General features: G+C 46.1%; 1 protein-coding gene across 2 annotated transcripts in view; it reads left to right on the top strand.

Moving 5' to 3' along the window:
- The first annotated feature begins 354 nt into the window (after positions 1 to 354).
- Positions 355 to 27,361, top strand: part of plxna1b (plexin A1b) — a 174,228-nt gene continuing 147,221 nt past the window's right edge. For both annotated transcript variants that reach the window (XM_084038176.1, XM_084038175.1), the window contains exon 1: positions 355 to 488. The gene's annotated coding sequence lies outside the window, so the exon portion shown is untranslated. The remainder of the gene's footprint in view (positions 489 to 27,361) is intronic.

Here is a 27,361-nt window from a genome sequence, read left to right as displayed (position 1 = left end):
TATGAAAGGTAGCAATTCAAAACAATTCGAAAAAAACATTAGTTCACTTTTAAAAGTTAAAACAGGCATCTCAGAACATGACATAAATTAACTAGAACATGACTGACATAAAGCCCAGAATAAGTGAATTAAATATAAAACATTATAATATATTCATAGATACGTAAAATTAAAATAAAATTCGGTACAACATAGAAGAAATGATTGTAACTGTGGGAAAGGCGGCTCTCACACACGCCCCCTCCCCTCCCCGTCATACCAGGAGTCGGTCCGGGGGCGCCCTCTGTGGGCTCGATGCGGCATTGCAGCAGCGGAGCGCCACCTCCCTCCTCCCGGAGCCGGAGTTGTTGCATTCCTCTCCCCTCCGTTCACACGCAGGGAGCCGCCGGAGAGAGAGCACTGCCGCTCCGTGACCAGAGTGGAATGTCCCCAAGTTTTGGAATTTAAAACCATGGCGAGGATATCTAAGCGACGGATCACTTGAACCTGTAAGTACCGTGAAAACTCCGGTGCGGGGGAAGCGGCGTGTTTTTTTTTTTTGGGAGGGAGCCGGCTGGAACATTTAGGTTACATGTTTTTCTCCCTCTTCGTTTGCACCGTGTGGTGAGTTTTGTCGTTGTGTCTCCTCGGTCTCTCGGCGTTTGGCTTCTCCGCGAGTTTGAAGCGCTCGAGGCGTGAAAACGGGCACGAGGAGGACACGGAGAGGAGCGCGCGTGTCCAGTTATTTGGGTGTGTGTGTGGGTTCACGGTGTGTTGAATGTGCGACCACCGGTCGGATTGATCCACACCAAAAAGCTGTAGAACTGCGGATATTCCGGGGCGCCGAACGACGCGTTAGCGTGCTAACTTAGTTGATTAAAGCATGTTTTATGTGAAGGACCTCGCGGTGAACACCTGGAGCTCGAAACTACGAGAAAGGTTGAGTGTATTATGCGAGTAAGCTCGGATTTGGTGCAGCGTGAGGTGAGTTTTTCTGGCTGCTTGGAAGAACGTGGGCTGCGGTAAAAGCTGACTTCTGTGACCTGGAGGAGCTTCGCCTCGCAGTCATGTTTGGAGTCTCGTAGTAACGGAAAGCACCGGGACCACGGCTCGGTGACACGGGGCAGCTAGCGGGCTTATCTGGGGGGGCGCGTGAGACTGTTGCGTAGCCTCCACCAGACCGAATCGCAGGTATTCACCGGGCCGACACCGTCGCCCGGATAAATAGTCCGGGGAGACCACAGCAGGACTGCGTGGTTTTGGATTAAACATTTTATTTTATTTATATTTTCCTCCTTTACATGTAAATGTAGGCTAACCCTCTTTTCTTAAATGGACCTAAGGGAGGAGTTGTGTTGGATTTCTCCAAGGGGACGTGGTGCTTGGTTTAAAAAAAAAAAAAATCGATTCACCTATTAGCTTTGAAATAATTAGAAATTGTGTCGGTTGCGGTGTGAAAAGAGCGTTAATCTGCTAACGAACGAGAGGCAATTTGTAAGCTTTGTTATTCGACAGCAATTGAATTCCCCCCTTTGAGCGGGGATGGAGTGGCGAGGGCTGCTGTGGGTGTGTTGAGTGCGCATCGGTTGTCAAGCTATTGAAAACACTCTCATTGCTCTATCGGATTCTCCTCACTTCTTTTTTTATTTTTTTTTAATCAAATCCCGGTTAACCAAATTAGACTGCCCACCCCGACCCCGGCGCGCTACGTGAATTAATTTGGAGCCCGTTTTAAACATGCATTCATGAATCATAATAGATGAGGAAGGGCTTAGATGTAATTTTAACCTTTTTTTGGGGGGAAGGAAAAGCAGGAGTAGGGCCAGACTAGAGCCTATCACACACACACACACAAATCTGCAATATTAATTTAATATTAAACAAGGAGTCCTGCATTGTAATCACTGTGTATTTTAGATGGTTGATTTAAATCTTGATCTGTCTTTATCTTCTGCTGCACCACTGGAACGCAGGCGTCATTTCACTAATGTGATAACTGTTCATCATAAGTGACATGACCCAATTTATGGCCTCAGCTCAGTCAAGCAGCAGCCTCCTATTGACAGATCAGCGTTCACACTTAAACGGTGCCGGATTTGAACCGTGACACGACTGTTTGCTTAAGAGGTGGTGCTCTGAATAATTCAGCCACAGATGGACGGGCGTCTCAGCAGCCACAGCAGCAGAGGTGCGTCGTCTAACTTGTTCCATCAAAACAGTTGCTTCACACAGAGCGAGTGTCGCACAACAAGGAGTGGCAGTGCAACTAAACACAGGGACGTTGTCTCACGTTTAGTTTTGTTTAGCTGACAGTGTGGAAATGAACATTCTTACATGACTTAAATAAGAAGAGGATTGAGGGACAGTCTGTCTCAGATGCTTATCCCTTCGTGGTTAAAGTTCCCACCTCATATAGCTGAGGTCTCCAGAATTTTTATTTTTGTGTTTTCTTTTTGGGCAAAAAGTGTGACCTTGCACGGCATTTCACATGAAAGCTGGCAGCCCGGCCGGAAAATTACAAGCAATTTGCCTCAATCTTCCCTAATTATGATACAAATCTGCCCCACAATAGAGCAGCAGTGTCATGCGTTTTGAAAGTCTGTCCTGTCCGGTCTGGCTGCTGCCGCTGCAGTGAAGGGTAAATCTGTGATGTCCAAACTTTGGAATTTGAGCTGACATGTGGACTTTGCACCCCACCGGTTCTGCCTTTGTGTGCCCCCCCCACCCCATCCCTCCTCCTCCCCCCCCCCCCCATTGCATTCCTCTGGACTTTTCAGTGACTGCCATATTTAATGTCTAATTAGATTGTTGATGGATGACAAAGCAGAAGAGCAGGTTTCAAGTGAGAACTGATTTGAAGACTAACTATTCAGTCTCTGTATATTGATTGAAGGATTTCAGAATCAGGAAGTAAATGAGACTACTTGAATTAAATGTCATCGTGCTCACAGAGGGCTTTCTCAGTTCACACTTTTTACCGGGTAACTGATACTGTTTATGTATGTGAAAGGATGTAAAGTGCAACACTGTATTCATCAGGGTGCGCTGCGTTGTGATTCCCTGCTTTCATGCGGCAAGTGGATATATGGACTGTGTTCACGCTCACAGTGTGTGTGTGTGTGTGTGTGTGTGTGTGTGTGTGTGTGTGTGTGTGTGTGTGTGTGTGTGTGTGTGTGTGTGTGTGTGTGTGTGTGTGTGTGTGTGTGTGTGTGTGTGTGTTGCTAGGCTGAAAAAAGAGCTCTTTTTCCAGTTTCCCCCCCGAACAGTTCGACATTTTAAACCAGTGTGACAACCTCATGTTTAGGCATTTCCTCTTCTCGCCTCCTCCCTCTGCCGTTCTGCCTGCTTCCAGACTCATGCCGCCACTCAGGCCTTCTTACCTCACTCTCCCCTTCTCTCTCCATCCTTCCTCACCACCTCTCTCTCCCTCCGCTTTTTTACTTACTTTCATTCCTCCAACTTCATTCTCCCTTCTACACTCTATGTCTAGTCGCTTGCTGGCTCCCTCTTCTCTGAGACCATGCACCATGTAAGGTGTACCTCAGTCTCCCATCCTCTGCCTCTCTCTGTTCAGACTCCCTGGCAGGATTTTTCTGCTTGTTCTACGACTAGTCTTCATACCCTCTCACCAACACAGGGGTTATTCCAGAGAGTGTCGGCACACCACAGCCTAAACTCTCTTTAACCCGTGTGTGATCGAGGGCTTCCTCGGCACAGCAGCGCCGTAATGCAATATCTGCTTTCATATCATAGCCGACGGAGATGCCGTGTTTTTATTACATAAGTTTTCATTTGTGTCAGTCTTGCTAAAGAGGTTAGCCGCGGTGCCGGCGCTCTGCTCCGACTGCGTTTCATTCAATCTGTGTTCGTCTGCCTTCTGCTCTTCTTCCCCCCCCCCCCCCCTTTTTTTTTTGAACGCTTCAGTTTATGTTTCCCGTTTTGATCTTTTCCTTCCTTCCTTGCTTCTGTCACGTCCTCTCCTGCTTCTCCATGTTGTGTCACCTCTCCATCTCTGTCTGAGCCTTGTCCAATACTCTCTTCTCTCTCTCTCTATTTGAGGGTTTTGACTTGATCTCTCTGGGGTTTGTGTGGCGCCCTGAGGCGAGGAGCGGCACAGTAGCAACAATATTAAAACGCACTAAAGAGGGACCAGCAGTGGGGCTCTACCCCGAAGGCTCTGTTGTGCACACACACACACATACACACACACACACACACACTCATGGTGCTAACACCTCTCCAGCCGACAAGCCTTAATATGAAATAAACTCACTCGCCAATACCTGGCGGGCCTGTCTTGACTGACTGCTCAAATAGGAATGACCTCCATTTGGCCCGAATAAGAAGCTGGAATTGAGAGTCGGTGGGCGGCGTTGAACCGCAAAGTACTGGTGCATTACGAATCATATCAAGAGGTGAGTTTGCAGGTGAGCCAGCAGCATAAACCCTCATCAGTGCCAATCAGAAGTGAATTTAAAGGCCGTGTTATCTGCAAGCTTCATCACATTTTTAAGACGGAGAGTGCGCTCGGGGCTGGCAGCTTTATTCTGGGCCCAGGAAACTGCCTGAATTGGATAGGATACATGAAGTGGGTGCCAGCGTGTGGAGAATTTGAAATGAAAGCTTTGTCTGTATTGTTTGATGCCATGACCTTCTTTGTTGCATCCCTCACTTCAGATGTAGCCAAATAAGTATGACCACTGTGGTGGCGGAGCAGAAATTTCCTCAGCCAGAAAATGGCTTTTTTTTTTTTATTTGAGCGGAGCAGCCTTAGTTTCTCTCTCCGTCGTGCTCATCCAAGTGAACTGTCTGTTATGTATAATTAATTTTCTCCTCTCTCCCGGTTTATTTTTATCGCCCACTTTTAACCGTTCCTTCAAAGGACCCCTCCCCCGCTTCCGTCCTCCACGGTGCCTGCTGAAAGTGACAGCTGCTCGGGTACGGGGGATGCTTTTTGAAGCAGGCACTAAAAAGGCCACTCACTCAAGTCGACTTGGAATAGAAAAATCTCTGCCGCTCTGACAGTATCAAAAACACAACTGTGAATCTGGCTGCAAATTGAAAATAAACTCCGTCTCCACTGTAGTCTGTAGCCGCCTGTTGGGGAACAGAATTTACATGGTTTCCTTTTGTGCAAAGAGTTGTTGATTGGTTTGGTTGATGTAAAGCAGAATGATGAGATTGACTTAAGTAGGGCACGAAGAACTTGTTCACCGCTTTGCAGGCACTTCGTTTTAGTGACAGGAGCGCTGCTGTGGATTTATTTTCTTGTTAAATTAAATTGATAACCTCTCATTATTTGCCGAATGGGCTTTTCTCCAAACCAAAGAAACACTGTCATTGGGTGCTTTTGACCCTCAGTCCCCTGGCGTGTGACCACTGAGACGGAGATACAGTCATCCTGAAGGTCCAAAAGTGCAGCGTTGACCCTGGTTCCACTCCTGACCCAGTGGCCTTGTGTAGAAATCCCAGCGCCCCTGCAGCCAGTGGGCATGGCCTCAGCATATGAGTTCTCCTCCGCCGGCATGCCAATGCTCTCGTCAGCATTCTGTCCATCCCTCCTCAAACACCGACTCAGACAGGCAGCTCGGGATTAAAATAAGGCTTCTCTTGTTGCATTTCCTGCTGTGAAGAAGAGCTGCTATCGATCAGGAAGTCACGTTTCCTTCCTGTAACATAAAACAAAAACTATATAATTTGTATTGTTATTTAATTTGATTACCATGGAGCAGAGCTGGCAGGGTAGGATGTTTAATACTTTATTTTTGTATTAGCTTATGTATTTGCTTCTTGATTACTTGCCCTTCTTCACTCTGATTAGTTTTTTTTCTTTATCTTTGGACTGGAAGTTGAATGGTCTTCTTTCTCTGATCTTCCATTGTGAGTCAGCAGTCATGAAATGTACCTGGTCAAACCCTTTAGACTAGAGGGAGCCTGACTCAGCAGTTGGAAGTTACCAATTACTGAATACACACAAACGGACAGTATCAATACATATCTGGAAGAATCTGCATTGTCTTAGATTTTTTCCCTTCATTGATAATCAGTAAGAACAATGGTCATCAACTACAGTCTGCAATGAGTACAGTAGACTTATATTATGTGCTATTAATTGCACAAGACTTGATGTATATGAGGTATATAAGGCGTCACCATTCATTTTTCTGTTGCGTCAGAATATGGCAGTGTATCAAATGTTGGGATGTTGTCGGGGGCCATCTGGGTTTGTTCCCCTGGAGCAAAGAATGCCAAATTTCACTGGTTGAGTGGAATATAAAGCTGTGAGTGGATTGCATCTGGCCCAGCCCGTCAGTATCACTGGCAGAAAGTGTGTGTGTGTGTGTGTGTGTGTGTGTGTGTGTGTGTGTGTTGGTGATGCTGAGATAGTCTCAGTTTAGATGAGGGAGCCTACTGGTTGTTTACCGTGCTCACTAGAGTCTGTCTGCCTCTTCAGGCATGTTTGGCTTGTTAATGAGAACGACTGTGTGAGAGAGGAGGCGGCGCACTGTGGGTGTGTGTGTGTGTGTGTGTGTGTGCGCCTGTGCATGTATTTGCATCGAGATAAGCAGTGCACCATCAGTGTGCTCGCTATACAGGGCGATGGCATACAGGATGCTCTCTGAACGCGCTGTGCGTGTACAAGCATGGGGGCTCGCCGTGTTTAATGTAAGGTAATGCTCTCCACTGTGGAGGAGATGAAACGGGGGAGAGTTTGCACAGGCACATAGCCATTTATTGTTGTGATTAATGTTAATGGTGCAGTTACTCATAATTGCTCGTGTGCCCCCCCATCCCTACTCAGTCTCTGTAGCTCCCACTTCTTCATTCCTGTCTTCCATCTTTTGCCCCCCCTCCTTACACACACACACACACACACACACACACCCTCCTGGTTTCTGTTGTATTTACCAAAGGGAATCTTAAATAATTCAGGCGGTCTGTTCTCCCCAGCCCTGTAAATAAGACTAATAGAAGGAGGGCCTTTTGAAGAGAGCCACTTGCCCAGGGAAAGCATGGCCATGGGCGAGCCTATAAATCAGCTAGCTGCCTGTCTGGCCCCTCTACTGTGTTGTGGGCTAGCCTGCAACCACCCCCAATGTTAGGGGAAGGAAGCGCGACGTATTCCAGAGAGGTCAGCAGATATGTGGTGGCGTCGCCCCCCCGGGGCGGCGGTGGTCATTGAGGAAGCACGTACATATGTGTGTTTGAGGCAGCATCACTCTCTATCTCTCTCTCTCCCTCGCTCTCCCTTCGTTGCACTCTGGCATGTTTGTTTGTGTGTGCGCACACATGGACGCCTGCTCCATGGCTCATAAACCACACACTGATGTCAGCACCTGCATGTGTGTTGACCAGATGGAGATAAGTGCTCATTTATTCATTTTGTTTATCACTCGCTTTTCCCCCGAGTGGCCAGCTCTTTAGATGTGGGCTGGTGCTTCTGGCCAGCTTGGTGTGTGTGTGTGCGTGTGTGCGTGTGTGTGTGTGTGTGCGTGTGCGTGTGTGTGTGTGTGTGTGTGTGTGTGAGTGATGAGGTATTATGCAGTGGGACAACATTTTAGTTTTTCAGCGTAACAGAATGGACAGTGAGCCTTTTTAAATTCACTATACAATCCCACTTCAACTGCAAGCAGAAGGGTAGCTTTAGCTCTTGGAGCACCACCACATGTTTAACTCCCGGTAGCCATCTTTCCAAAGTGGGACCTGTCAGGTTTTGGGGCCAACTCAAAACTTTACTAAGCTCTGACTGAAAGCAGTAAATGTTTATTTGAAACGGTATCCCAGATTATAGATTGTTGTTGAAATTGTAACAGCAGAAATGCTATTTTGAAGAACACCGGAACATAAATAGTAGAGCAAGCGTGTTGGACTTTGTAGGCGGGTCAGAGTCCTAACTCTGTCGTCTAATCACTGTGTTTTGTCCTTGCCTGAGAAATAGTTTGGATTCCTGGCATCCATTGGCCCATGCTCACAGAGGAGCCAGATTTTAGTTGTCAAATTCCAAATGTAGCCTGAAACGCCCCTGAAAATGGTGCTGAAGCAAAACAGAATTCCGCACACCTCCTTCCTCTACGACCTCCTATTCTTTCCACTGCGCCTCTGTCAGCCCCCTCTTTTGTGCTCCTCTCAAAGGGTTAAAGAGGGAGAAGTGATGAGTGGCCTGCCGACTCTGGCCTCCATTGTGTGTTGGCATTGTGCCACTGCATAGCATGTCGACCATAGACACATGTACAAGGGATTTTTCTCTAGTCACAGGCGCTACAGTTACCTGGTAATTCTACCCCCACCTCTTGCAAATAAATGCAAATGCTTTCCAAAGGCTAGTGGCTTTAAAAGGCTAATGATAACACTGATATTCCAGATGCAGCTCAATGCAAAAGAGCTTCATATAAGGTATTAAAGTTTTACTTTTGCACAAAATTGCTTCTCTTATGGATTTCAATGTCCTGGTAGGTATTGTGGAACGGCTTGGAGAACCGCCTTCTAACACCCAACAACTTTAGACAAAGTTTTGGGATGTCCCCGAAAGACCGGTTGTTTTGCCTCTACTCCCTCAGTGGAAACATGTGCTTGCGGACCATAAAACCTTTCCCCAGCCTTTCCTCCCTTACATAGCTTGTTAAGGAGAAAACCACTCGACGGCATGTTGTGTAGAACATCGGTGGCTGCTCAGCCTAATTCTTTGAGCAGACCTGGGTTACCTCCATGCTGCAACGACGTCCCGGGGGTGCTTTTAAGTCGTCTCTCCCTCCTCAACCCCCTGCAGAGGATAGGCAAGCAGAGCTGGGGCGCTGGGTACTTTAGTACTTTAGGCCAGACAAAGGCCGGCCACCGGTAAGGGAGGGGTGGGGGGGTGTCGATTGTAACCAGAAATAGCAGAGCAGGAGGAGGAGAAGGAATCCAAACTGGAGGAAGGGGTGGGGTAGGAGAAGGTCAAAGGTTAGACTGATCCCTTCTTTAAATGTGGAGTGAGGCCATGGAGGCTTTATTGCCCTTGTGTTGCTTTTTATCCAGCCCAAGCTCTGAGCTCCAACTGTGTCATGGGGGAGGGGCACTTAGGTGGGTGTGAGTGCAAGCCACACATTGCTGTCCCATGATGGCTGATAGTTGTGCTCGGCGACCTCTGACCCCGTCCTCCGCTCCTCTACCAGGAGCTGTCGCACAGGTCAGCGGCGTGCCGACTCCCACGTGAAGAGAGGTAGGATAGTGAAGAGCGACTTCAGGTGTCGCTCATTGGTTGTTTCGTCTGTTCTCTCAGCCGGCAGATTGTTCTGGTGGAGGCCGAGCATGTGACGAAGCAGCAAGCTCGGAGGAATGTGTCAGCAATACCATTCAGCTCTTGTCCGGCCACCGCATTCCAAATGAAATGGAGTGTGTAACTTGTGACCGGTGTGATGTGCTGATGTGTGGCAGCTGGGAGGAGTTGCTTCCTTTCTCTCCAAGTCTTCCTCTCAGGGCCATCCTCCCACCCCTGCCTCACCCAGGTCCATGATTTCTTTGGTTCCCATTGCACGCGGAGGAATGCGGCAGTTCTGGTCGATCGGCTCGGCTCTCCGTTGTTCCTGAGTTGTGACCTCATTTGGCTCTTGAGATCAGCGTGACATGGCCCCCGGTGCACCAGCAAGACACTCTCTGCCTGCCCTCTGACACATGCCAGATAGTATTTGTCCAACTGGCACTTGAGGCAACTGAATGTTGAGTGTAGCTAGAATGGTGAGAAACCAGAGATTAATTTTAGAGCGGACAAACGGGGTAGAAAAGGTTCCATTTTTTAAGCAATGACTGCATCAAGCTGAAACATACTTTAGATTTGGTCATATGTTACTTTGACATCAGCCAAACTACTAAATAAGACGTATTTCAGAGCCATCGCCACATGTGCTGCCCTCAAAACACGGAACAAGCTGTTTTTAGCTCATTTTGAGCTCATTCAAGAGGCACACCTCATCCTGCCCTCGGCAATCAGTGCTGCAGTCAAACTTGGCCACAGCACAGACACATTTTCAAAAAGTAGCCCGTCTCCCAGTCTGCTTGTAGCTGCATCAACATAAAAGCCTTGAGCGTTTAGATTTGTGAAAGGGCGGGATAGGAGAAATCTGAACAAAATGATGCCAGAGTCTGCAGAACAAGACAACAGAGGAGTGATGGGAGGGAACTTGGCAGTGCTAGCAAACTCAGAACAGCAACAAGGCAGCTCGCACCAAAGAATAATAAATAATGTGGAGAGAAGCTCTTGTGTGAGGCAGGGTGGAGAAAAAGAGTGTGAGGAAAGAAGGATGACAAAAACTCAGAGAGGCTGAGTCAAACTTTAATTAAGGACCTGAACGCAGCATTGGAACAGCTGCTGCTGCTTGAGCCACCACAACGGCTTTGCGGCTTTTTTTTATTCGGAGGCCAAACAGATGTTATGAGGGGGTAGCGATTTTATCGGCCGAGAAGTTTGGTTTCAGGAAAGAGGAGGAAATGAAACTCTCCCACTCTTTAGGTGATTAGTGTAACGGTCTGCTGGCCCCGGCAATGATGATTTTGACCCTGTGATATCTTGTTAGCTGCCCCAATTTGCTGTGTGATAGTCATCGTAGAGTAGCACCAATACCGATAATTAATTTGTATTATGTCATTTTAATGGATGTTAGAGCCTACTGTACAAATGAATTATAATTCTTGTTGAATTTGAAGATTTTTTTCTCACCAAGTTGCTGGTATTTATCAGTAATAAATAACAATCTTTTCATTGTTTGTTTAAAACGTTAGGAGAGCAATGTTTAAGTCAAGCCTCATGTTGCCTTACACAAACAAGAATGTTCGATCAGATCACTATTTGGTATCCACTATTAAATAAAGCCCAAGGATGATAATGTGCTCTAAATAATGTCGCTAGTCAACAATTTACTGTGATATAGAATTCAGGTTAGGTTGTCATCTCTGCAGTGATATCGAGCTTTGTGCCGAGCCTGTCCTTAATGCTCAGTTTTGTGGCATGCCTTTTTACTTTCACGTGATATTCACCCCAGTTTGCATTCAGTGGAGTTACAGTCTCTCCCTCCTCTGATCCAAATGCCTGTCATCAACGTGGAGAGATCCCTTTAGGTTGGACTTGCTCACCCCTTTATCAGTGTGTCTGTCTCCCCCCCCCCCCCCCCCTCCCTCTTTTCTCATTCTGTCACTCTCCTATGGAGGATGTGATGAAAATGGCTGTTTAATCATGCAGAGAGGTCAGCCAATCAAAGGGCCCGGGCCGAGTGATTTAAAGGCCTATTCAGAGCACAGCTGGAGGGAGAGGGAAAGGGAAGGAGGGCGACCAGGAGGAGGGGTTTGATTGCTGCATGGTGCAGGTCACCTCTCATCCACTTACGACTGGTCTCTTTTCACCAATAATTGCCCCTGATAGATTGATGTATAGACGGGGAGATGAATGGATAGAGTAGGTAGAGGGTGGACGGGCAGGGAGACCCGCACATTAGTGAGCGGACCTGCCGCTGATGAGATACGTACACACACTCAAACACAAACACACACAACCTCATCAACAGCAGTAGATACCCACGTCTCCTTTTCATTAACTTTGTCAGGCTGCCTCCACTGTAACCGCCGAGCTCCCCACCACACACACACACACACACAGTTATGCTGTCTGCGACACGGCAGTTCTCACCTGAATGTCAATGGGAGAGAATGACAGATGGTTGGGAGGAGCAGGGGAAGTAGAGACAGACAGAGACGGTGATTGTCTCCTGAACGGCTGTCTCCTGCCCTGGGCTCCTCTCATCCAGTATCCAATCCTTGATATTGATATTGTATATGGGCTCAACCTGTGTTCAACAGGTTTATACCATACCTAGGTATGCCTATAGGTCATCTGCTGTAGATTCATACACACAGAACTTCACAAGAGCTTGTAAAAATGTAGCGCGCTTAACAGAATAGTCACGTTTCAATGTCATTCAAGTGTTCTTGTATTCGACAAGAAGGCAGTGTGGCTCAACTTGAGATTTCTTCATGAGGTCACCTTATGAAAAGTTAATGCAACAAGTCCTGCTCTGTAAGAGTCATGAAATGGAGAGACGTATAAAGAAGAGTGGCATTTATGGCCCCAGAGACAGGAAGTTGGTGCCAATATGCGACCGTCGTAAGGTTGTAGAGAAGACGGCTATTACTGGAGCGACAGTCAGCGCTGGTTATGACCGTGGTCATAAACCCAGAGCTCATAACCCACGTTGACCCATTCATGCTGACAGCAATAACATTTTTTTGGGTCATTGCAGAGCTATTGCATTCTCTCCAAACCCGCCTCTCTCTTCTGTCAGGAATGCACTCAAAAGTGGTTGATTAGATGCTTGCTCTTAAGGTTTCCTAACATTTTGAATTTGGCATCTTGCCTGTTTGCAGTGGGAAGCGTGCAGACTATATTATGTCACCACTGAGTCTCTTGGTATTGGTTTGCTTGTTCTACATGGAAGTGCAGGGTAGCCCTTTGCTGTTTCTTTCTTTTCTTTTTTCTTCACAAAAGCTCTGTGAAGATTGAAGGGAATTTCGCCAGGTCCTGACAGGTATTGCCTGATCAACTTTATCGAGTCAACAGTATTGATTTTAGCTCCTGTTCACACATCACCCCGACGTGGCAGTTTTCCACAAGGTTTGAGGGTGAAGCTAAATGTTTGAAAAGGGGAGATGTCTGTCACTTCTTCCCCGTATCTCTTGCTTGACTGTTCCTCTAAAGTGTTTTCTTCTTCCTTCCTTCCTCTTTGCTTCTCAGTGTCCATTACCCAGTGTGGACACGAGCGTTGGTCTGCTGGTCAGTAGCCTCACATCAGCTTTACACTGTAACTGGTCATACACAGATACATGAACAACCCGCGTTTAGTTGTGGTTTCATTTGGAATTATTTGAGGTGATGTATGATCTAACATGTAGATTAGTGGAGAGTGTTCATGGGACTCTTGCTTTTATTCTTCGTCTGTTTAATCATTGAGAAGTTATGGGTTGTATTCTAAGACAACGTAACTTAATAGCTTTGAATGCAGAGTCAGTATTGAGGATATAAAATGTCTGAAAATAGTGACAAATTTCTCCTTTTGACATCCTTTTAAATGGCTTGTTTTATCTTCAACGATCATCCTAAATCCAATCCAGATCATGAAATACACCTCCTTTTTCCATTAACTGTGCTGTCAAATCAAATCAAAAGGGCAAAAAGTGATGAGAACCAGTATCCGTGTCTGTTTCACGGCTGCTGGTTTCAGAAGTAGGCTTTGGTAACATTGTGCTCTGCTAGTGTTTCTGTTGCAGCCGATGAGTTAGTGTTTGTAGAGTACCACTCCAGCAGATAGCTGGCCTCTTGCTCTCCCTCTTTCTCGTTCTCCCTCCCCATCTCGCTGACCTTGCGTCGGCGTGTGTTGATGAGCGCCGAGTGGATACACTCAGGAGTGGTGTGTGTGTGTGTGTGAGCGCTAGAGAAACTGTGGGAGATCCATTTGTTGTGTAAATGTGAGCCGCTAATTGACTGCCGGGCACGCAGCCTCTCCTTCGGCGGCTGAACCCTGCCCTCCGCCGGGTCCTGGGGATCCTGCCAGGGGAATGTTTGCCCCCCTCACACACACACACACACACACACACACACACACACACACACACACACACACGTGCTCGCAGCGCCCTCCCTGTCTGTGTCTTCCTCTGGCACCGGGCCAAAGCGAGGATGGGCACAGCGCAGGCCTCTCTGCTCTCTTTCTACTGCTGGCTTCCTGTCTCTGTGTCGAGCGCTCATCATGAAAGGCACAGCATTTACTGGCGATCACATGCTGGGCTTTTTGACACTCTTTTGATACGAATGATCATCCCATAAAACACAGTAAGTTCTCTCTTTTTACACGGATTCTGTAATTGTTGGATAAATTTGATCTTTAATAGGTAGCCTCACTTGCATTCGTCTCAGATTCAAGCCATTGTTAAGTGAGGGCCCAGTCCACTCGCAACTGTTGCAGTATCAGTTTTAGTCACAATAGTAAACCCCCCCGTGAGATAGTTTGCCCAACTGTTGGCTGGCTATAAGCCCAGAGCTCTCTCTCTCTCTCTCTCTCTCTTACACACACACACGGACACACACACACATGCACACAGAGTAGTTGTTATATACGGCTGGATAAACGAACAGCCAGTAGCTACCCATAATGGCCTTTTGACTTTTCTACTGTCTATCTCTACTTCCGCATGCAAGAGCCTATATCCACATGTCTGGGTAAAGTTGGTGTTTCATTGATTATGTTGGGATTCGATGCAACTAGTAATGGGACCCACGATAGGATTTTTTATCGCAGTTTTTCTGGCAGTTTTTCTACAGCGGATCGTGTTTTAAAAAACACAACACGTTGATGAAATTACATTATTGGGATAAGCTTGAATATGGTCATGAATGACTTGAAAAGCGGTAGTTTGCTATCATGGCAGGGAAGTGAAAAATAGAGCTAGATAACATTTAAAAAAAAAGAAATACAAGATTCAAGATTATTTGATTGTTTTTCACTAAAACATTTGTTCAAACATAATTTATCATAATTCTTTTCTTAACAAAATATATCCTATCATGAATCAAATATGATTTTGCACCTCTTACGACAGTGTGTTCATATTTTAACAATGCCTATAGAGTGATGCAGATATGAGGCCAACCCTGGAAGTTAGCATCACACTAGTGCACTCGACATTAGCGTAAAGTACAAAAATCCTAACTCATTTGGTGATTTTAGGATTCCTTAAACCCTATTCGTGCTTTCACAAGACATCTGCGAAGAAAATTTAAAGATAGGTATTTTAATAAGGTTAGTATAATCCAGAAAGGTACGGCGGAGATGATGTCTTGGCTCAAGTAGTGTCGAGTCTATTCTTTGATGAAAGGATGGCACTGTGGCACACACAGTGCTCTCTTACCGTGGATGGCAGTGCTCCTGGAAAATGATGTTAAATTGGAATCATAAGTACACGGAGAAAAATGCTCTATTTTCACAGACAGGCGGCCTCAATCATGGATTAAAAAACATATTTTGGAATTGAGCAAATTTAGATTTCCCCTTGGCTGGGTTGTCAACATGCAGACATGCCAGAAAAAGAGTGCGTAGATACAAATCCAAATAATTCCCTTGGCTCAAAGAACACAGTGGTAGTTAAAGAGTACAAATCAAGCTGTGTGCACGTAGACTGTTGTGAAAGAATCATGGAAATGCAATCAGCATCACAATACGCGCACACACAGGATCGCACCTCCGGTGCCCAAGTTTTCCCAGGCCAGTCCATTGTTCTGCAGAGGTAAACATCAGGGAGCACAGAGAGGGGAGCATGCAAACAATAAACTGACACACTCTCCTGTAACACTGTGTTTAGACTGCAAACACAAAGGAGTAAGTGTGTATTTGTGTACATGCAGCAAACTGCAGTCCTGAGAAAGAATGCCCAGTTGCGGCGTAGGACCTAGTGCGTAAGACTGGCAACGGGCCGATTTCATACCATTGACCTTCCCACCCTTCAAAACATTGAAACTATGCTACTTTTCCATTCTTTGGCAGTTTCCAGAAATGCTGGAATGCAGCGGATTGGCAGTGAGGCAGCCGATAGGTAGCCACAGCCGAATGCTCTCTCATGTAAGGCTCGTTTGATGTCATGCTCACAGTATTCTCCACAGCATTGGTTCATGGTGTGCACGAGAATGGTACTTGACTTTCAAAACTAGTCTACACTTAAATGTGAAGGACTGTTATTTTAGGTCCACGATGGCAGCGAATGAGACACAAAGAGACAAAAGCAGGGATTTAACATCAAGCTAGCCACTTATGCTCCGGAGACAACAACAATAGGATTAGCCGGCACGCTAAACAGCTAAGACCGAGGCCAAGCCTCTTATACTGTCACAAGGCCCTTTTTAATGTATGTTAATATGGTCGCCAGTTATTTTAATACTATAAATTGACTTTAAACACTTTTTCAACAACAATAAAAATGTGTGCATCTGTGTCTTTTAGATGAATTATCACTTGATTTCTTTATTATTCTTGACATTTGTAACACTGTCAAAGTGGCATGGTGTGTCTCCGGGTGTGACAGTAGTCTCTTGTTTGTGTTTGCACAGCGTTACGCACTCAACCAACGGAGCAGTTGATTTCCAAAGTTGCCCAACAAGTTTGCAGCAGGGGGAACAGGGACATCTAGTATTCCACAAGTGGGAACGGGGAGAAAAAAAAAGGGTTCGATTTAAAGAGAGGGTCAGGAAAAGGTTAATTTGGAGTTTCACTGTCGAGGAAGTGTTTATCAGGCGCTCACCATTAAAAGCAAATGTATTTCCTGTTTTGATCCCACTGTAATCCCCACCTCTGCCCCACAAACGCATTCACGGCCAATAAAGCTGATTGAATCGTATTGACTGTGTGCGGAAGCAGAGAGAGAGAGAGGGAGAGGGAAAGCGGTAGCTGGCAAGCGGAGAGGGAATGAAAAGAGGAAGTGAAACTGAAGGACGCACAAAAATGTAGAGTAAAACACCATGTGAGGGAGAGAGAAAAGGGAGAAAGTAACAGACAGGGAAAGAGCAAATTGCTCCCCCCCTTCTAGCTGTACCAGCAGTATTGCTGGCAGACAGGCAGTGTTGAATCTGAGTCAGCAAGACTTGAAGTGGGGCCCGAGCCTATAGCCCCTGGGCTGCTAGTAGTAACACACACACACACACACACACACACACACACACACACACACACGGACAGACACGGTGTCAGACCTGTCGCTCCATTCTCCTCAGCCCTGCAGCTGCAGCCCTAACTATAGTTGTTCAGCCACGCTCTCATAATTAGTAGCTGCTGCAGCAGCCTGCCCTGCCCCGGCGCCACTGTGGTGAAGCCCCAGCCCCGCGTCTGAGTGATGGGTTTCAGTTAGTGTTTTGTTTACTCGGTGCATCAGCTGCAATGTCCCCTCTGTGTCCTCTTTGCAGCCTGTATGCCTCCTCTGTAATAAGACGCGTGCAGGCGTTACAGGTGGAACATCTAGCCGAGGCTAGATTGTTGCGTTTCCTCAGCCGACGCTGTGGTTTTGTGCATCTTAGTGTTTGCACCCCCGTGTCTCTCAGGTCTGCTTGTTTTCAACTCTCCATCTTTCTCCTGTTGCCGCTCAAGAGAGCCGGCGCCCTTAAGCTGCCATCACAGAGGGAAACTAAAACGCTTCCTTAGTACCACTTTTCCAAGATCACATTGAGTTAGAGCACGAGAGCAGACGTGCTCCGAGAGGCAAATGAGGCACAACAACTGTCAGGGAAATCTATATTTCCCCTATTTCCGATGTTCTGGGAGCGCTTTAGTAACAGACTGTTGACTTCACAGTTCCAGGAGATGGGTTGAGGATCCTATTTCACTGTTGTTCTTGTTGAGGTTTATGCCTGTCAAGAGAGCCAAGTGTGTGTACGTCTGTGTGCACGGTGGTGTGTATTTACTGCTTTAATACTTGGCGGTACTTCAGCAACCACAGGAGACAAAGAAAGTATTGCACACAGCACTCCTTCTAGCTCCCCGTCTGTGTTCAAACTCCGTATCTCTCTCCGCTCCTTGCTTCTCATCACGTCCTGTCATGTTCCTAGTATGAGGCGGGTGTGAGGGTCTCGGCCAAGCTGCGGGTCAGGCTGACACATTTCTGCCCCCCAGGATGCCCCGGCACTAGCACGAGAGCTGGCTAAAGTCCACCAGCCAACTACGACAGCCTCCTTTCATCGCACACTCCTTCGCTTGTGCTCCTGGAGGAACACAACCCAGCAACACAGTGACCTAAATTAGCAGGCATTGCTCAGCCCCTTTCACACCGAGGCCATATCTAGGCCAAGCGACGCCATCCATTCGCACACAACCTCAGTCCATACATTGATGGATGACTCAGAAATGCATTGTGAAGTGAGGTATTTTGGTTGTGTGTATACAGAGAGAGGCGATGCAGTCGAGGCTTTCCAGGATTTCTGTCATTTGACATCACGGCTTTAAAGAGGTTTTTGGTGTTGGTCAAAGCCGCCGTGGTCACCCTAGATAATCAGAGGATCTCTTTGACTCTGAGTCTCTTACCCCCCCTTTCCTCATGAATCAGCTTTTAAAGAAGCTTCATGTTCTAGTGTGATTGTTAAGCCCCATGTAGCCACACAATATCCCTTCTTGAGTGACAGACTGACGCATGTGACAAAATCCAAGATCAAAATAAAGACCGGCTAAACTGACTTAAACCATCTGCTTCCGCTATGCTAACACAGTTTTTCTTACTATAGGAATTAATAGCCACCATGAAGACAGTTACATTCTGGTGTGTTAAGAGTCTACAAGTTAGGGAGAAGTGTTTTCATTTTCTTTTCTCTCCCCAAGAGCAACTTGTCTGCATTTCTAGTAAGAGTTTCATTTGCATTTAAGATGCAAATGTAGCCTTTTGGGGGGTCGGCGCTTTGTTTTCTCCCAGTTATTCATTAGGCTTTAATAATTGCTGCCTCGCGCTTCATACAAACAACTCCGGGAGAAATTCATCACTTCTTTCTCTCCTCGGAAAGGTCAGGGCTTATAGCGAGACACCTCGCTGAGACACAAATTCACCATTCATGAGTCACTTCTCTTGAAAAATGTGCTTCCTCTTGGATTGAGCTGCAAACCTTTTGTTGTTGTTGTGTGTGTTGCTACCCAGTTCGAGGCAGCCGTAGAAATTCAAATGAGGTGTGCAGGTCGAGACAGACGGAGGAAGAGAGAGAAGCGGGGATCGTCTCGTCTCTCATGTGGGTAGAGGTCGCAAGCAGGACTCTGGTGACCGGTTCTTGTCATCGTGCGAGTCTCTCCCTTCCTCCCTTGTGAAATCACGAGTATTTACAAGCCAGAACAGATCAGACAGGCCATCCTTCAGCACACCAAGGGAAGGGTCAGCCGACCTGCGGAGGAAAGTGGATTTCAGCGCGGCGATGGAGCCCGGCTTAGTGCTGAATCCCATTATCAAACAGCGTTTGTCAAATAATAGGTCAGGCCCACTTGTACCAAAGACATATTAGGTTGTGGTTTAATTCCAGAGCTTTGTAGAACTGATTTCGCTTTGTACAAAGTGATTATTGTGGAGGAACAAAAGGTTGCTTATATTAAGTGCGTTCAGAAATCGGACCGGTTTGAAGAGAATACATTTCCTGCTCAAATATTGCTTTTCCTTTTGCTTTGTATTGGGACGGCAGTTGTTGATATTGATATTGATTATTTTTCTTCTTGCGGCATTAAAACGCTGACTTTTTCATCCATGGCCAGCATTTAATAAAATCAAACGCTTCAATATTGCTACCGTCATTCCTATAGGACAAGAAATTGCCCCGTTTGTTCTTGATCTAGTTTTGCACCTATACTTCCCAGCACAGCATATATCCCAACATTTCCGGCGTCGTTACAGACACCATCTACTCTACTAACTTTCACTAACAATGTACGATGATGGCTCGCAAATCACGCCACAGCCATATTTTCAATCTGCCTTGAAAGTGGCGTTGAGTGGCTGAAATAAGTGAGGAATTGGGGAGTTATGAGTGGCGGCTGGTCCCCGGGGGACCGTGGAACATGGCAGGTCATTTGCCTGGCCTGTATGGCTGTGATATATTTGTGCACGACGGCGAGGTGGGCTGGCTGAGAATGCAGAGGAGGGGCTGCAGAGGAAGCGAGGCGCTTATTCAGCAAACTGGAATGCAATAGAAACGGAGGGGAGACTTAATCAGACTGGGCCAAATAACATTTAAACACATTTAAAACCACAGGGAGCGGAATAGTTCTTATGTTGCAACGATCGTGTTCTCCTCGTGAGTCTGTGTCTTGTCATGCACATCAAATATTCAGACCGGAGACTAAAAGCACTGGTTTTATTCGTCTCCTCGGTAGGGCACGCTTTGTAGAGAGAAGTTTGTCTTCCGTCTCAAATCTCTTGTCAAAAAAGTTGGCAAGCGTACAACCAGAAGGTCATGTGGCCTGCAGCATCTACTGCAGCCGTTGTCCTATATGCCACGGTGATGCCGGAGACTTTCCACATCCAGCGTGATGTTGAACAAGACCCTCTCCTCCCCTCTTTGTCTCTGGCATTCCTTTCACTCGCCACTCTTCCTCTCATCTTCCCCCGCTTCCCACCGGTCGCTCTCCTTATCTCTCTTCCTCTGTGCTCACATTTCTGTCTTCCCAACACGTCTCTCTCTGTGTTTTTCTTTCTCTCCATGTTGGTTCTCAGTCTCCCCCGCTGCTCTCCTCCTCCTCCTCGAAGCTCAACCTCGTCCCGGGTCCCGTTACTGTAACGACACCGTCACGCTCTTTGGACACAGTTTTGGCTTTTTCCTCTCACCCTCCCCTCCTCCCCCTTTACTTCTTCTTTTTTAAATCCACAGTTCTTCCCCTTTTAGTAATGTCACAAAAGACCGCCGGTCTCCCTCAAAACACACACACACACACACACACACACACACACACACACACACACACACTGTTTACACGAGCGGCAGCTCTATTAATTGTGCTATCTGGCAGGTTGAGGGACAGTCTCGGTAATGTGACCTAATGAACGTGTGCTCGAGGTGGCTGTGGTGCATTGTCTTCTGTTGAATCTCACTGCTCCCTCGCCTTGTCTGCCCTGTGACTGACTCACAATGGCTGATGCTACCCGTTTGTCTGGACGGACCAGTAGGCCCAGCCCTTCCTTTTTGGGAGGGCTCCAAGAACAGCAAGGCACCTCTCGAAAAGGCTGGTCATGAAATGAACATGTTGGACTGGAGGCAGGAATTGTACTGTGACTTTATGCCCGGGGAGGGATATTCTGGTAGAACAGTTGTTAGAGGCTTCTATCGAGAAAAAAAAAACAAATGCTAGTTTTATACAATAGAAGGTACAATGAATCATTAGCTTCACATAGCTTAGAAAATGGTTTACTTCTTGCTCAAGGTGGGTAGATTGCAAACAGGCCGATTGTTCTTTGTTTTGCTAGTTACAACGGCCACGTAGTTGTTAACACTAGAGCGCAGCTGGCGTATTATTTTTGTTAATTTATTTTTGGAACAGTTGCTAATTGGCCATAGTTCTTACTTTAACAGTTAAAGCGCTCAAATACTGGCATAGCGTCAATAAAAACAATTCATAAATAACAAAAATAAATCAACACACATTTCTCTATTCCCCCTTTGGGATGAATAAAGTATTTCTGACTCTGTAATGCTCCATCCACTCTGTATATAATGGCTGAACTGGGCTGTAGCTTGTACTTGATTATACAGGGCAGGATGCACAAGGACCCACTAAAATGCTCATGTGAATTGTTTCCTACCAAAAGGATGTTGTTTAGAGAAAGTCCTGTATCGAACGCCTCAGTACAAATCCAGGTATTGTTCCACCTCTAGTTTCAGCCGGTAGAATATGATTCCCAGCTTGTTTAAAGTTCATTTCGTGACAGATGTGCACCTATTGAAGGTTTGCCGAGTCCTCGTGGAAGCAGCTGTGCGTCAGCATAAAGAATACTGTTTTGAAGGACTTGGTCTTTGTTGAAGTGGTGTTGGGTATCGTTATGTGACAGGCACTCGGTTGCCCACTAGCTGAGAAAAAGTTTCCCTTTTAGCCAAACGTGCACAGACTCTTCTCCCTTTATCTCTCTCCATTCGTCCTCTTTCCGCCTCGCCGGCCCTCTGAAAAGGCATCTCCAACTCCTCTCATCTCAGCCCTCCATCTCTCCCCCTATTCTCTCCATTTCCATCACCTCGCCTTTTCACCTTAACCGTTTTCTCTCTCATCTCCTCATCTCCTCATCTCCCGCCTCATGATTACAACCCTTTCTCACTCGATCTCCCCATATGTTATGATTTTTCATTCTCCGGGCCTCCGATCTCATTCAGATTTTTTCTCCCCTCTTTTTCCTGAGAAGATTTTAGTCGGTAGACAGACCTCATAAAATGTACATTTAAGTCTGTTATGTAGTTAAAGAGGGGGCAAAGTCCAACGTTAAAAGTGTTGTATGTGTCATAGTCACTACTAACTGCAAATAAGGCATTAGTCCCTCTTTTACAGCCTGGGCTTGGTCTCGGTCGCCGCCTCTATAGTGAAGCAGTGATGCATGCAGCGCCATGCTTCACCAAGAATACAGTATGTGCTGATGATCTGGGACAAGACAGGAAATCATCTGAGCTCACAAGCCTCTATTCTCTTCCTGCTGAACACTATGTATGGGTGTGTAGCACATTCACAAGCGTGCACACACACACACACACACACACACACACACACGCACGCTGTCTGTTGGCTTGAACATCTCCTGGGCTAAAAACAGTTGGGATAGACGAGCTTCCTTTGTTTGAGCTCCACAACGGCGCGACTGAAGATAATTGGCGTCGGCCTCACATGACTCTAATATAACAGTTAAACAAAATGAATGGTCCTGTCCTACTGAGTTCCTGGATGTGACAGCAGCTTTGTTTATTGTATATGCTGTTGCAGATCTTCCTGTTTTGTGAAGTTTGACTCGTGTAAGTCGGCGGTTTCTTGGGTGGCATATTGGCTCATTTGCTGGGTTAATGTTTCTTGATTTACTTACAGAACAAAATCTTATGATACCCCTGTTTTCAGATTGAAATACACAGTGGACTTTCCAAGTAACTTGCACATGAACTATGTCCTGGATTAACTGCAGGAGACATACTGTCTCCTTTAACGTCTTACATGAGTTGTCGCATTGTTTTTCGATGGTTTCCCTGTTAAAACATCGGACCCATATTCCCCCAAGCAGATTCAGCTGCATTAACCCAGATGCCTTGTGACCCATCTGTGGACATTCATCTGCTAAACACCCTGTGACACAAGCCACACGCCCGTCTTAAAGCATTTAGAGCATAGGATGAAGCCATGCGGTCATCGTCAGTGATATGGTTACGAAAACTCCTCAACAGCACACCATCCGGAAACAGTATGGCCCTTAATGGACAGTGATGGATAAGGGTGCTGTCCGAGTCGATGGTGAACCAGCCCAGACCCACTGTGTGTGCCCGTTTGTGTGAGTTCCTAGTTGTGCATTTCAGTGCTTGTTTGCCGTCATTGCAACAAAGAGCGACATTTAATTTGCGGAAACTTGTACTGGCTGACGTAATGTTCTCAGACCGAAGGGAATAAGGAGAGCAGATGGTCAGTTGTCCGTCTGTTTCAATAAACCTAATAAGTGGAGACCGTATCGAGTATGATGGAGCACCAGAAGACTTCACAAGCCGAGAAGATATGAGCTAAATGAAGTCTTGGAGTCGTGTCAAGTCTTTGAAGCGCTCAGGTCAGATGTCGGTCTCTTCGTGATTTAATCTCGACTGGGAAATCAAAACAGGATTCTGGTTTAGAACTTTATCTAGAGATGTGTTTCGTCACTTTCTTCCCATCAACAGGAAAATCAGTGATGTCACAGACATGACCTGACTAAGAGCACACTACTTTGGGCTTCCTTTTTAGTTTTTCTTGCCTGATATTAATATCAACATTTCTTTAAATATTTTGTCATGAACTCCTGCTTTTGGTTTGGAGCTAATACATAATTTCTAAATACTACTGCAATCCCACGAAGAGCTAACCATTCATCTAGTAGTGACGATGTTGGCGGTCCACATAAGCTCACTCTGGAAGCATTTAAGAGCAAGAAGGGGAGGCTACCTTTTTATGGCACCATTAAAACAAAAGGAGACAGTGATTCTTTTTTAATGCCTTTCTCCTTGAAGCGACTCCTCTTCCGTCCGCCGCCGCCTTCAACGCCACTGTCCTGAAATCTTTGGAGAGAGGATTTATAACGTCTTGCCTGTTTTTACAACAATCGACACTCTCTGGCAAGTGTTTCCTGAAGTGGTGCAGCACAAACCCACCTCAGCATAGTCGGGGTCAAGGGTTAGTCAAGTTCACAAGCAGAGGGTGTGAGGCAGAGAAAGTAGTTGCAGTTGAGAACAGCATTGTTTGACTTCGGCTGTTTCGGGCAGAGCGGGCTGCATTCCATTATAGTGAACTCAGCAGGGGGAATATAAGCCCGACAGCAGCGCTGTAGAGGAATCCACCTGTTTTGTTGTAACGGAAAGAGCTCCGAACAGTCTGTTGGTGGGTGGATGTAGTAAATGAATATACCTAATGTATGCACTTTGATCATTTCATTGCACTTTAAAGTAATACAAATGTCTTCATGAGTGTACAACGTATTAAAGTGAATTACTATCAGTTTGTCATTCACCAAACAAAACATGTGGTAGACTTTATAAAGACGGTATGTTTGGGCCAGTTGTCCTTTTGGGTCCCACTTCTCTCTCAGTCCACTGACTGAACCTGTCTTCAGCCGTGGTTTCATGACATCAACACCTGCCCGACCAGCTCAGGAAGCTCAAACCACAGCTTGACTGGTGGTTTAACTGTTGGAAAAACCACAAAGTTGTTTGTGGTAAACCTTCATTGTGACTGACTTTGCTTGGTGTTGATTCAAGTTATGGGATGGCAAGTAGCTGCACGCTGGGTTTGTGATTAGGGATAACAGTGCCCGGCACCATTCACACTCCACAGGGTACTTTCCTTAAATATCTATGCAGGTGCAGGAAACTTTTTTGTGACGATGCATTTTCATGGTCTGCTCAGACTGCGGCTTTTGGCTGACACAAAATTTGGTACTCAGTATCGGTATTGTATCCAGGTATTTGTTATCGGGAATGACAGTCTTATTGGTGCATCCCAAAGAGAAATTATTATTAATCATAAATTGCTAAAGCATCAGGGTTGTCTTTTTGTTCTGTTCCTGGTCAGGAAGAGCTTTGTCAATTGTCGTTTATCTAACCAACAAGCCCTGGCTGCCTGACAAGCACTGCACATTGTAATGTGCTACATTAGATTGCATTTTCCACCATAAGCTACCGGTCATACCAGTCCAAGTCAGGCTGAGTGTACTGAATTGAGCAAGTCTATGACCTCAACTCTTCCTTTGTAAGAAGGAAGGATGTGTTTTTCCTATTTTTAGTTGCATTGTCTTGCATTGTTTGTTGGATGTTTGAGTCAACGCAATCGGTAATGGAAGAAACAGACATTTAAAAAAAGCTGATTAGGTTCTTAAGTGTGCAGTGTTTTAAAGTAGTAAAGTTAGTTAATTTCATTCGGAAATATAAGTAATATAAATATAATATAAGTAGTATAAATAGATATATTTAAATATATTTAATTCCGGGCAGCTAGACCTGTGGATATTATGTACTTCTATTTAAAGGACGACTGCAAGTTATGATAACAACCTGCTGTTGCATGTCACCACCCGCTCTGATGGCTCAAGACTGTTGTTCTCTTAAGGCCATGTCAAACAGAAATAGCATTAGCGCTTCAGACAGCAGTACAGGCTCACTGTGACATTGCCTTAGTGAGCCGCTAGTGAAATGTTGAACTAACTGCACGACTAACGCGTTACTGTGTGACTTGTATCGGGCACATCGTGGCCTTGACCTACATACTGCCTACCTCTCCCACCTACACACACGCACGCAGACACACACACGCACAAACACAAACACAGACGGGATTTGTCATCGAAAGAAAGACCCAGTCGCACAAACACAGTCGAGAGATTAAGAGTAAACCACTAATCTGACGGCGCCTGCATCTCTGTGTTTGTGTGTCTGTGTGCTCCCTTTTTGAAATGTGGGCAGGTTTTATGCGATGGCGGGTTCATTCCGTCTTGGCAGCTGGAGTCGAGCCCTTTTTTGTTTTTTGTTTCTCCAGGAATTTCATCGCCGAGAGAGAAAACGGGGAGGAGAAAATGCATGCTCATGTTTAGTTTGTTGTGATCACCATAAATGTGGTGTTTGAACAAGCAGTTTGTATTTTGTTTGGGTTTGTGCACTGCTATGAGTCAGATGGTGCAGAATGTGACAAGAGATAGACGGAGAGGAGGCAATGGAGGAAATCGGTTGCAAAGATGGAGACAAATACAGTTTGTCTGCTGTTGGTGTGTAATTGTAACGACAAGGGCTGCATGCCTGGGAGACACCCTGGGGTGCTCATCCCTGTGTTCACCAGCCAAATCAGACACAATGCTCATAAAGTGTTCAGAGCACCGAGAGGATGCCATTAACTATCCAACCACCTCAAGCTGCTCAGACAGTGTTTCACTCTTTGCTTGTAGAATGCAAGCGTAATGCTAGTTTTGCAGTTTCAGTTGCGAAGTGATTTGAAGGATACACACACACACACACACACACGCACACACACACGCACACACACCTGTCATTTTGCAGATTATTTGACAAATGTAGAGCAGCAACAACTTTTCGCTGTAGCCTCAGAGCACGGCCGCACATGTGCACACAAATGTAACCGACACACTGCAACACACATTCCAGCATGACCACCACGTACTTGTCTGAAGGAGCTTCTGTCGGCATATAATCCCATTTACCTCTAAAAACCCGTGTGTGTGTGTGTGTGTGTGTGTGTGTGTGTGTGTGTGTGTGTGTGTGTGTGTGTGTGTGTGTGTGTGTGTGTGTGTGTGTGTGTGTGTGTGTGTGTGTGTGTGTGTGTGTGTGGGTGTGTGGGTGTGTGTGTGTGTGTGTGGGTGCGCCAGTAATGTGGAAAAGAAAAATGTGTGTGATGTACTGCCCATAGTCTGCCTACTGTCTCAGAGTGGCAGCTGTCACACACACAGGCACACACACACACACACACAGGCACACATGTCTGTTATCCGTGAGGCACGTTGGGTGTCAGAGGAGCAGTTGTCCTTGCTCTTATTGCCACTTCAGCCCTCGAGTGTGGAGGGGTTAGTCTTGTTTCTCCCCTCGTCCTTGTGCAGGCTAGTCGTTCAAGCCTGGGAAACACATGGAGGCCAACAGTGTAAATAATTACCATCAGTCATAATATTACAGATTAACAGGCTAACAAAATACCCTGCTGTTAAGTCTGTTTTTCATGCTTTAAATGATTTTATTTTTATTATTATGAGTTTTTTATGACCCTGTGGCTCACGATACTTTCTCCAAAAAAACATTTTACAATCTTCATATTCTATTATTCCACTGAATAGAGCTGAGTAGCTTGTAAAGTGTCTGCTGTAAAGAATGTATTCTTGCCTAATGTACTTGAGAAAAACAAAAGGAGAGCGAACGGAGGACAACCTTGAGCCCAGTGTTTCTACTGCGTAGCTTTTCCTCAACTGCTAGACGGGTCTGGATCGGGTTTTATCACTTAGACCAGGCTCATGACCTAAAAGTCAGCCCAGCAGGGGGGCTCAGTGTGTTCTAGAGCCTGACTTCCTAACACACACACACACACACACACACACACACACACACACACACACACACCTTGTACTCGGGAACATGGCATTTGTTTTTGCAGGCCACCTGCCACAC

Source organism: Eutrigla gurnardus, assembly GCF_963514095.1.
Source record: "Eutrigla gurnardus genome assembly, chromosome: 2".
In the NCBI taxonomy this organism is placed as follows: domain Eukaryota; kingdom Metazoa; phylum Chordata; class Actinopteri; order Perciformes; family Triglidae; genus Eutrigla; species Eutrigla gurnardus.
The sequence above is the reverse complement of the archived record's forward strand: the minus strand, read 5'-3'. Positions and strand labels throughout refer to the sequence as shown.